At 39.4% G+C, this 12,805-nt stretch overlaps 1 long non-coding RNA gene across 1 annotated transcript; it reads left to right on the top strand.

Annotated features, from left to right (window-relative positions):
• Positions 1-937: 937 nt before the first annotated feature.
• LOC124544943 lies at positions 938-9,033 on the top strand. Its single transcript, XR_006967577.1, has 3 exons — positions 938-1,063; positions 1,732-1,857; positions 8,813-9,033. It is a non-coding gene; the product is annotated as an uncharacterized LOC124544943 (long non-coding RNA).
• Positions 9,034-12,805: the final 3,772 nt, after the last annotated feature.

Raw genomic sequence — 12,805 nt, 5'->3', positions numbered from 1 at the left:
CTGTATCTATAAATAGTAGAGTGACTAGCAAACGTTCCTTTGCTGAAATAGCAGTACGGAAGTTTGTGTCTCGTTTTGATATGACGGGCGCTATTAACGTCAACAAATACTCCAGACTATTTGAGGACATTCTGCAAAAGTTTTCAAAAGTATCCATGCTCTCGATACTAAGTCCTTGCAAAAGATTATTATAGGCACCATTATGCGATCTTCTTATTATCCACTCTCTAACCCAAATACTTTTCTTTTTCACGTTTTTCATTACAATTATAAGAGCTGCAGCATATATCACCCGCCTGCTTGTCATTTTATACATCGGCTGACACTCGTAGTGGTACTGAAAGCATATGTAAACAGTGTCAGCAAGTTGCTGACGCAAGTCTCTTGCCAAAGTACTTGCGGAAGAATCTTGCTTAATTCTTGCGTTGCTATGTAAACACAGCTGCAAGCGGCTCGCAGTAACTTGCAGCAATAACTTCTGCAAGCAATTTACTAGTGTAAACCCAGCATAATGCTGGTTAGTTAATTATTGAAAATATATTAATGTAGCCTGTAAAGTCTAATGTATGAACATAAATTAGTTCTATAATTGTACGTTAACTTTGATGACACCGATTGCATGTAAACGCTCAAAGATGAATAAATCTGTTCTATTTTGTAGTTTTATAGGATGAGATGTGAGGATGCTAATAAATTTGAACTGCAGGAAAAGTTATATTTAAGCAACTGTGACCTGTCAGAACCCTGCCTAACTCTAAGAATAAAATGAGATCAGATAGACGCCTTCTTTTCTGATGTCTTTACGGTGTTTACATTTCCGAATTCGTTACCACGAATTATGGTGGAAACGTGCATGTCAAGTTTTTAACGCCGATGGAAGTTTGGCGTCAGGTGTACCAAATTGTTTTGGTGTTATGGCAACGCAAGCATGTTTGGCAACACTGACTAGTCGTCACGCGTGTGTTTATTTGATTGACATTGCTGTCAGAAGCAAAAACTGTTTGGGTCGTAGTACAGGACTGAAAAACATACCATTTGATACATTGTTGGTGAATTAAATATGGTAAGAGTAGTCATGCAAAACAATGTCTGTACAATGTGCTGTGTCGGGTGATTGTTAACTATATACATAATAAATTACAGTTGTTAAAGCATACACGGTGTTGTGGATTTTAGGAAAAATGCGAAAAAACTAGAGAAAGTTTTAGGAAGGGGGTAAGCCATTACCAAAAAATATTATTCGTCAGAAAAGACGACTTACTGTTGGGACAAACTTTGTATTTGATGTTATGTATATATTCCTTCATCCAAGAATCACCTCGCAATGATAAACTGTATGGTTTGTCATCACAAAAAATCAAAAGAAACAGCGCCAGTGTGCGTACTCTCAGAATGTATATATGTTTTTGTAAAGGACAGCTGATACTTACGTAATGTGTCCATGCATGTATGCCACCTTAGGTAGTTGCATGAGCTCTTCGAGTCCATTCTGCCGAGTGTGCACAGTGAGGTGCTTATAAAACATCCATTTGTTGTTAATTCCATTCGTGAAAAAAAGAAATCGCTAGTGTGATTGTGTGTGTTTCAGATAGCGCAAATGAGTGCGTTTCCGGGGGAATGAATGTAAAACTACATGTAATTTATTTGAGTTTCCGTATCATAATATGATGGTTAAACACAAAATAAACTATTCGTTTATAACTATGTGTTACAGTTTTTATACCGTTTCAGGACCAAAATGAACATCCAAAGCCATGGGAGAAACCTTGGACGCCTGACGATTTACGACGGAATAGTACATGCTGGTCGTTAGCAGGTGACGCAGGTCTACTCAGATATCTACAAGAATTCTCGCAGGTACTTTGATTCTGTAAATAATACAGCAAGGTACATTCCTAAACGAAAATGTTGCATAAGATTTGAGTAAAAATCTAGTGTGCTCATTGCTATTATTGTGCTTTTCCCTGTGCCTAAGGTTTGCATCTTAGCAGTACCAATAACAAAGTATGATAGGTCTGAATGTTTTTGATAATCACATTATATGTAGAAGAATGCACAGTACAATTGTTATATGTTTACCTCCAGTGCTGTAGTTGTTTCATTTTTGTGATGTGGATATCATGAATGTATTCAAGGTTTAATTGAGCAATACCACTTACTTACTCTGTATAAGATTACAAAGGCAATTTCTTTCATGATGTAGTGCTACTGAGCTTTGGAGTTACTGAGTAGGGTAGGGTTTTCTTTCATTTGTCATATAGCCAGCAGCTATGTGGTACTGGATATGTGTCTTCTAGAGTATTTATTTCTAAGATTCTGTCGACCATCTCAATTAAAGCTACTTGGTGAACGGCTGAGTCAAACATGCGTATCCCATAATCCACAGACTGCAGATGAGCCAGGAAAAAACAGATTTTTGATAGTGTATCCAGATAAATAACAAAATACAACAAAAGTAGTTGAATGAATGTGAATAACTCCTGTGTAGGATAAGTGTATGCCCCCAAGTTTTTCAGTTTGGATTTGGAACAAATGGGATTTGGCTCTCAGATTTTTCTGTGTTGGTAAAGGGTTGTTGACAATGGAACATGCAGACTAGTGCACACCTTCTGTGTGAGTTCAACTGGAAGGTGTTTCTTTGCTTAATGTTTGGTGCAACAGTAGACCTACTGCAGTTCCAGTTGAATGAGTGTGTCAATATTTTTAATCACTAATTCCTTGACAAAGCGTAGGCCATGTGCAGAGATTTCAAGATTATGGTTCTGAACAATACGTTGCATGAAGTTGAGGAACAGATATTTCTCATAATTCTGATTGTTGTTTTGTGTGCCAAGAATATTCTTTTTAGTACTTAGTGTTGCCTCAAAATATGATCCAGTGGACATAATATGAGAAAATGTGCAAAGTTAATCAGCTTTCCCATTTCAATGTCAGTGACAGGTGATATATTTCTATAGTGGAGACAGCAGCATTTAGTTTCAGAATAGTTTGGTACTTCCAACAAAACTTTTCTTCGTATGCCTGAAGAATTAAAAATGTTTGAAATATCTGAGTATCTCAACCATCATCATTACCAACTTTTGAATATAGGCCTCCTCAGTGCAGACACTCAACATGGCATTCATTCAACAAGTCATTGGAAGTCCCCTGCAGAAATATTGACACAAGCAGGTCGGTATATGTGTGGATGGATATGTCTGTGTGCGAGTGTGTACCTGTCCTTTTTTCCCCCTAAGGTAAGTCTTTCTGCTCCTGGGATTGGAATGACTCCTTACCCTCTTCCTTAAAACCCACATCCTTTCGTCTTTCCCTCTCTTTCCCTCTTTCCTGACGAAGCAACAGTTGGTTGCGAAAGCTTGAAATTTTGTGTGTGTGTTTGTGTGTTTTTTTATTGTGTCTATCTACCAGTGTTTTCCCGTTTGGTAAGTCATGGAATCTTTGTTGTTAATATAGTGTCATTAAAATATGATAAGTACATACTGTTCTTATTCATTCATGTTCAAAGATTTTCTGTAAACCATAACGTTTCTTCTGGTCTAAGACTAGACATAGTGCTCAGCTTAACTTGTGCCCAGGCCATACTGACCTAGTGCAAGTGCTTATGTTACTTTTTGTCACACAAGAACGTAAGGGTTAATGTTACCTGTCAAACCACCATATTTGTGCAGAAAACAAATCACAGTTCGTTTATCTTCCATCACCTTGTTCGACGCATAGCTATTATAAAATCAAATCCATAAGAAATTACGCCTCAAAACAGTCTGTTACCAATAACACAACCAAAAGTTTCCCTGGCATTGATATCAACAATAGTATATGCCACCATGAACAACACACTTGATGCAAAGCATATTCGTCCTGCCTACTACATTTCAAATACAGCATCCATACGTGACGTTGCATGATACATCATAAGTATGAGGCATGTCCAGGAAGTAAGTACACTGTGATCATAATGGGCTATGATTTTTTGTTTTTTTGAGGTTTGCCAGCACCGAGTGGTAGAGGGAGATCCCTTGCCCAGAGTGTGCATTGCAGGAACACACTAGTACTTAGACTCCAGTTGCCTGGAAGATGTTGGTAAGCAATCCCACCAAGTGCAACCCATGCACTGTTATCTGCTTACTACTCGTGGAAGGAATAGTACCTACCAAAGTTGTTTCTCGAATCGAAATGGCTTACAGCAGAGGAATTATGAACAGAACAACTGTGTTTATGTGGTGTAGGGAATTTAGTGGAGGTAGAATAAATGTTTATGACAAACAGAGAAGTGGTAGACATTCTATTTTAACTGATGAGATGGTGTAAAAAATCGAGCAAACTTTTTGTGAAGACTGGATTGACAGTGGATGAAATTTCTGCAATGTTTCTGTCACTGCCGAGGCCTCTCTTATACAAGATACTCAGAGAAATGCTGGGATACAGGAAACTGTGTGCAAAATTGGTCCCAAAATAGCTGACAGAGCAACACAAGTAAAATCAGATCACTAGCAGTCACAAGCTTCTTGAGCAACTTGAATTGAAAGGTGAGGATTTTCTGAGCTTTATCGTGGCTTGAGATGAAACATGGGTGGCTCATTACACACGTGAGACAAAAGACGTGGCACCGATTTCCTACATGCCAAAAAAGTCAGTACCACAGTTTTAGGGAAAAATATTGTGGACTCATTGTTTTAAAACATTTTGGTAGAATTTCTGCCATGAGAGAGACCGCTAATGCACAACGGTACTGTGAGATCCTAAAAATCGCAGAAGGAGCATTCAAAACAAAAAGAAAAGAATGCTAACAAGATGAGTTTCCTTGATGCACGACAACGCCCGACCTCACACATCCTTAGCCACCAAAGTGCTCTTGGACTCGTTTGGTTGGGTTGTTTCGAACGATCCACTGTATTCTTCTGACTGAGTGCTTCAGCTTATCATATATTCACCTCCCACAAGGCACATGAGTGGAATTAAATTTTAAACCTACAAGCTGGTGCAGAAAGAGATTATGAAGTGTGAGAAGGAACTGACGAGTGAGTTCTTTGAGGAGGGCATAAAGAAGCTTCTGCCGCAGCTCGCCACGTGCATTGAACTACATGGTGAGAATGTGGAAAAACATTCAACAAGTTTATCAACAATATGTTGAATCCTGCCTTGATGCCAAATATGTGGGGTCTAGGAAGCCTGCCTTCTCGGATCACTAGACAACATTCAAACAAATCGTATTAATGAGTTTTATTATGAAATGAGCAATGACAATAATTAACTTTGACAATAATGCAGAAGTGTCACAAGCAAAGAGTGACATGCAAATAAGAAATGTCTTCAGTATATACAATTACTAATATAAGTGAAGTAATGCAGTTGAGTCTTCTATTCAGGTCACTATATACATAAAAAGTACCTTGTATGTTGAAGTGTACACCTTTTACTAAATATTCCAGGTGACTCAAGTTTACAGCCATGTGTACAGAGGGGTCCAGAAAAATGTAGCCACTCTGATAGTCAAGAGTAATGGAACAAAATGACATACCTTACAATTCTTGTGTGTGTGTGTGGGGGGGGGGGGGGGGGGGGAGGGCGGGCGTATATTTTACGCATTCAAAGTGACCCCCATTAGCAGCCAAGCAACATTGATGCCCTTAAACTGTTGACTGAAATATAGGTGGCAGTGTGCCAGTGTGATAGCTGCAAAGGGTGCCTCAATGGTTTGTCGTAGCTGTTTCAGAGTAGCTGGCTCCTGTTTTTCGAGGTCCCCCATAGGTAGAAGTCAAGACATATAGGGTCTGGAGACTGTAATGGGTACTCAACAGCTCCTCTTCAACCTCTCCATCATTCAGGTAGATTTTCATCCACATAAGCTCTGACTTCTGTGGTAGTGAGGCGGAGCACTATCTTGTTGTAGATAAAATCTTTCATTTCCAAACACCTCTTGGATGCCAGAAAAAATCAATGTTTTCAGCGTATGAAGATACAACTCACCAGTTACAGTACTTTCAAAGAAGATTAAAACATTTGCCCACATGAACGTGAGGATTTTCAGGCACCTGGTATGTCTATGTCCACGTGATTACTCTGCTGTTCACAATAAAGTGCCTGGCATAGGATTCATTGAACCACTTTCAAGCTTTCTCTCTACTGTTCCACACTCGAACGGCGCTTGGGAAAAATGAGCACTTAAATTTTACTTTGCGAGCTCTGATTTCTCTTATTTAATTGTAATGATGATTTGTCACACAGGTGTGGTGGTTTACAGTACTGTTTAGTTTGAATTGTGCCTATTCATTCCAGATAACCATCCCTGCAAACTGTTCATCCTCGTGAAGCATGTCTTCAAACCACTTGCAGTACTCTATCCTTCAATCCAGGTTGCCCTCATTCATAGCATGCAGCAATCTTTGAATGTACACTTTTTCCAAACTGTATTGGTGGATAGGCAGAACGAAACTCTGCCTGTACACAAATAAAGTTGTGTGTTGGCATGTACTGCTGGGAGTTTGTAGGATTATAACTCACTCAAATACACCGAAGACCACTATTTATAGCTAAATCTGGATATGCAAGAATAACAAAAAACAATGGGACTGTGACTCATTGATGTGTTCGTGTCTTTCCTTATAATAATGTACAGTCGCTGTGCACAGTGGTTATCAGCGGAGTCATAGTTGGTCAAGCAAATTAGCCCATGGGCAAGATAGGCCCTCCTCTCTTGTGGTTTCTATGCCACCATCTTCTGGAATCTCCTCCCCACACCCAGCTGGAGCAGTGGCATCCTCCTCCAGCATCTACCAATGACAGGGCTCCCTTTATGAAACCCTCTCTCCAGAAATCTACAGAATAGTAACCCATTGCCAGCCACTGGCTGAAGGAAGCACAGACTATGGATCCTAGGGCTTTCTGTTCATCTTAATTCCTACCCCAAAGAGGATAAGCCCTCACAAGAGTCCCGACTCTCTAAAGTAGTTACAGAGAAAAAGAAGAAATCATGAGAGAAGGTTACGCTGGTAATCCTGGATCTGTGAGATCGTCTTCATGCCATCTGACTCTGAACATTTCTTCATCAATGTTGTTCCACCTCCACTGGTGACGGGTAGTGATCCTGTGGTGTTGCCTTGTCCTCTTGGCCCCTTCACTCCTAACCAGGATACTGTTATTGTAATAATTTCATGGAAAAGCAGTGGATATTACTCTCTCCTGCCAGAACGGCAACAACTAATGTCTTCCTGTTCTACAGTCTGTCTTGCTCTCCAAGAAATGAATTTCATTCATCATGCTTCAACCTTTTGAGTCTACTGTGCGTTCTGTCGGACCTGTACTGGCCTCTGTGCAAGCATTTAGAGGGATCTCTGTAAGTTTGTTCATACTTGTTGTGCGTCTCACTTCACTCCATTAATCTAGACCCATACGTTCCTGTTTGCACTGTCCCTCTTCCCCTGTGGTGTCTCCTCTTCCCAATCCATTCCTCCACTTCATCGGGTGCCACACTATCTCTGCTGGACGTTGAAAGCTTAATGACAATTTGAGTCTTGTTTATGCGGATGACCACATGGTACATCACCCCTGTGTAACCTATTACGTACATTGTCAAGTAAATTATAGTATTGTGTTTATAAAATGTACCTTCCTCAGCCTTAGTGTTTGTTAGGGATGAGCCAGCTTCTGTACATTCAGATTATTGTAGCAGTGGTATTTTATTTTGATCATATTGTAATAACAAATTTCATGTTATGACTATAGAGCATGTATAAATATTTTGTTGATCAGGTTAAATGTATGAGACGGAACGGATCAAAGTAGAGATTCTACATCTTGCCTTCAGTTTTAAATATTTTAACTGTATTGAAATCGGTGAGGGCTCTTATGATCTTGACATTTAGCAGCCTAAACATAACAAAATTAACATCAACATGATAATACATGTGACACATGCAAATAGAAAAAAATTTGGTGTTAGAAACACAGTGATCCTAGAACAGAAATAATTTGCAACCCTAGAGTCTGATTCAAATTCATTCCCTATTTATTGACACTGGATAACAGCTTTCTGTTCCTATTTTCTATATGCAATATGAACAATTAGTGAAATTTCCAGAAATGCACCAACTTTAGTAAAAGTGTAATAGGGCACACACAGTCAAATGCTTTTCTTGAATCCAAGATTGTTTCTAATTTTTTTACCCCCTATTGTGTAGACATGTAACTGCCCCCCCCCCCCCCCCCCCCCCCCCACACACACACAAAACTAGACTGTGTCATCACTTGATATTTTGTCAAATCTATGTGGATATTTTTCAGTTATTTAATTACTGATTCAAATCAGCCTTATTTGTTTTCCATAGCTGCATGGGAAGGAACTCTACTTGAATACTAGTGTCTAAAATTTCTGTATTCTTTCCACTACCAATAAATTTTGATTTAACTAGTCCCTTCATGGCTGAAAGTGCTTTTTGAATATTTTGCACAACACAGATGTACTAATAAGTTTCATTCTTCTGCTGTAAAGATCTGAAATATTGCATTCCCATGTCCTAGTATGATACTTCTTCCATAACTCCCCACTTCATTTCTGAGAGTTCTCTTCTTTCACTGCATTAGTCTCTCTCAGCTTCATTAGATCAATAAATGCAGCAGTTAAACACATCAAAGTTGCTTCAAGTTCTGTATCAAATTTTTTTCCTCGATTTTCACTTTATTGTCTAACTGATGTTGCTATGGAGAGGTATTGTGAATCTGAGAACCCTCTTTTTTGACTTACCGGCATCAGTTACTTGTAACAGTGTCATCTAATGGGTGCTCATAGATACATTCTTTTCCTGTTGTCTTTCAGCTTATCATTGAATTTCAGGCGGCACCATGAAGCCAAAGATGTGAGCCTTGTCTGTGAGTGTTAGCCTGTTATTGGCATGCAGATTGATGTGACAAGACACCTACTTTAACAGCAGAAAAGCTGTACCATACTGGAAATATACAAAGCTATGCTGAAAAGTGATTTCTCTGAACTTTTTCTGTGAAAACTGTAAGCTTTTTAAATAAAACAAATTTTATTAACATTGTTAATCTTTATTCTTAAAGTTATGTATTTGCAACACTCTGCTGCTAGAGGGCTCTGAACCATAGTGTGGAACACCGTGGTGTGCATTGTAACTATGTTGGTGTGTGAGAAACTGTGTGATGTAATGGAGTTTTGAATTTGAGGAGTTTGTCCACACACGGAGTGCCCTCTCTTTCAGCATGATAGTGTCAAATCAAACATGAACGCTGTGACATCTGCAACAATCCAGTGCTTTGAATTCACTGTCATTGCTCATCCTCCATACAATCCGGATATGGCCCCATCCAATTTCCATCTGTTTCCAAAACAGCTTCGAGGATTTCACTTTGATAGTGATGAAGTGGTGCAAGCAGAGCTGAGGTTGTGTTGCATTAACAAAGTCATATATTCTACAGTGATGGTATCAATAAATTGTTGTCTTAGGAGAAATGTATTCATTACCAGGTTCACTATATTGAGAAATAAATATGTAGACCTGAAGAATAAAGATGTAGAATGTTAATAAAGTTCGTTTTATTTAAAAAGCTGTAAGAGGTTTAACAAAAAAAATTTGAAGGCATTACTTTTCCGCACACTTTTGTATTTTCCGAAAGAATAAAACAATGACATTTGGCTTTGTACCGCTGTCAGATAAAGGCAAATAGTAAGTTATACTACTTGGATTCATTTACTTTCTCTGTGTTTCTCAGTTCCTCTGAAAAATTAGAGTACAGCACAGAATTACTCTCGAATATTGGCAGAGGGTGCTATGAGACAATGTAATATCACATCATATAACCAACAGTAAGTTTTTTAACCTTGTTAAGTGAAACAAACAAGTTTCTCCGCTGTGTTTTTCTTGAAGAAATTTAACTTGTCCTGTTGACTGAATTGCCCGAATGCTCTTGTGAGCTTGTCTCCCACTAGTAAAGAACTTGGGCATTGAGCATTCAAAGCTAGGTCATTCTATCTATAAAAACAAAAAAACAAAAAAAAAAAGTTCTTGTATGAGGTTCATTCTATGGGCAGTGTGGGTTTGACCAAGCTGTTTCCTTCCATAAAGTTTATGTATAGGGCAGGATAGGGAGATGAGAATAAAAGCTTCAGTGTGTCACACCCGTGCAACATTAATGGTGGGACATAGAAGAAAGTGTGGGTCTGATGTCATCACAATACTAGCGGAGAAACCCAATGAGAATACTGGGACTGTTTCTTTAACATCCTCATATGCTCTGCACATTGAGAATATGTGTTTGTTGATGCAATTGCAGTTGACAGGAGGGGGGAGTCAAAAATAACCTTGTTAATGATTTCATAACTGTTAAGAGCACAAAATATTCGATGAATCAGCAGAATTATTGAAACATTCAGTAATAGTTGAACAACTGATTATAATTTCAGGCAAAATATTTCAATGACTGGAAGGGAAATTATTTTCATTTCATTAACTGAACAGAAAATGGGAATAAGTAGGCATGGCTAGAAACAGTTACAGAAAGATGGCTCCTGAAGGTGGCAAACTTCCATTTAACATTTGGAAATGGGTTTGTAATATGTTTGTGTCTGGTAAGAGATATGATGCAAAATATAGTGTGATCATGTTATAAAGCAAGTAAATTAAAATTGAGTTGTTATTTTTATCATATAGCAAAGTACAATTTTAAGAGCTTTTGAAAAAATGAATAAATTCTTGAAGTTGAATGACAGTAGGTAAGTGAGTATGAAATGGGATCATTTTTGCAAAAATAGAGGTGTGCTTGTGTACCGGTGCGACGAATGGCTGTTGCTAGCGAGCTACCTGTGTGGCACCTGCTGTGTTCCTGTTGTATAAGGCTTTCTCAGGTAAGCAGGGCTCAGCCTGAGTTGACATTTACCTCGTTAGCTGCTTGTGTGTATCCAATGGAGCCTAATTCAAGAAAAAATGCAGCTGACAATGAGGAGGGTACAGTCAGGCAGCGCATACACCCAACCGTGAAGGAGAGTCTAGTTGGCCTGTCCATCAAGAATAGTAGCAAAACTAACTACCTGAATGGCAGTAACAGATCAAATAAAGTGGGAAGCAGTGTGTTTATTACTATCAAAAGAGATGGAATGCTCTAGATAAAATTTGCCATTCGACACACAAAAAGCCTGTGAAGGAATTGCAAGAACACTGAAATCAATCATTAAACTGCAAAAATGGAACACTTCTCATTGAGACAATTAGAGCAGATCAAGAAAGCTCTCAGTTTCCAACAATCAGAGAGTATTCTGTAACTGAGGTGCTACTCGCCACACTTATAGTAAAGGAATCATCATCTATAGATACCAATGATTACATTTGAAGTGCGAGGCCGAGCACACACAGCGTGGCTCAGAGAATGCACCTTCTTTCTTGAAGAGGAGAGAGGGAGGGCGAGAGAGAGAGAGAGAGAGAGAGAGAGAGAGAGAGAGAGAGATCCATGAAATTAAAATCAGTCAGTCTGTGCCATATAACAGGGCAAAGAAGATAAAGCATTTGCCAGCAATGAGCAAACAGGCAAACTCAAAGTGTAGCTAAGCCTCAGACCATCCCAGAATCCCCTTAGAGCAAACTCGTAGAAAAAGAGAACCTGAAACCCAGAATATCAGCACTCAGACCGTCTGACAACATCTCACTTGTATTGACTGATGACGTACAAGACTACTCACCAAATGGCGACATGGATATTGATGTCTGCCTTTATGAATCCATTGTAGCTGGCTCTTGGCCAGATATCAGTCAGTGGCTAAAGGAGTCACAAATAAATAAGCTGGTACGATCTCCACCCATCCCTGGAGCAGAAATAGAATGTTCCACCCAAGACTCAAAACCACACTGGAAGAGAAACAAAAAACCTAAAATGAAAACTTACTTGGCCACCCCAACTCCCTGCCTCAACCTGACATAAACAAGACTGTGAATGTCTACAATGCAACCCACACTCAGGCAGCGCAAGAACAACAGTTTCAATTCAAATTATGACACTACTGCAGTTTAAATGTGATGGCTGTTTCTACCATATAGCTGACTTGCCAACTATTGGCAACTTAACCTGACAGTGATTGTTGAACTACAGCAAAAAGATTTCCCAGAGGATTACCACCTTATCAGAATCTACAACTTACACCACTATATCCATGCAAATACAGACAGAGCATGCAGCAGGGTATGTACATTAATATGCTCGGATGTACTTGGTGAACAATCGTTCTTGAACACTAACCTAGATGCAAGTGTTGTATGTTCTCAATACTTATCAAGGTAACAATCTGCAGTATTTATCACCCACCAGACAAAGATCTCTCAGTGCAAAACTTCATTGACCTAGAAGACCAGCTATCACCACGAATCCAGAATGACACCAAATTTACGTTACGGGCTGCAGAAGAGATGATTCTTACCTTTTCACATCCCCCACCCCCAAGAAACTTGTGTCTTGGTGATTAGAAGTTGTTACAGCTGCTATCGAGGAACACAGACGGGCACTTCAGCGACACAAAAGTTGTCCTCCTTGACGTCAGTGAGCATTATACATCCCAGGTATGTGCCAGACTCCCATCAGATCAGAGGCCGCCAGCTTCCCACGCCTCCTGTGGGACACTGTCTTATCCTAGGCACCTATAGTGCATGGTCAGAGAATTCACGAGATTCAATAATCTTGAGGTCTATGCTGGCAGTAGCATAGCTACTGGCAGGATCACTTAAGCCAGACAGGCCCAAGCAAATTGGACTGTATTCCAGAACTTGGGAAGGGTGGGCCATGGTTTCCCAGGGAGTCCTGCCATCAA

The sequence above is a fragment of the Schistocerca americana genome, chromosome 8, assembly GCF_021461395.2.
Source record: "Schistocerca americana isolate TAMUIC-IGC-003095 chromosome 8, iqSchAmer2.1, whole genome shotgun sequence".
Classification (NCBI taxonomy): domain Eukaryota; kingdom Metazoa; phylum Arthropoda; class Insecta; order Orthoptera; family Acrididae; genus Schistocerca; species Schistocerca americana.
The sequence above is the reverse complement of the archived record's forward strand: the minus strand, read 5'-3'. Positions and strand labels throughout refer to the sequence as shown.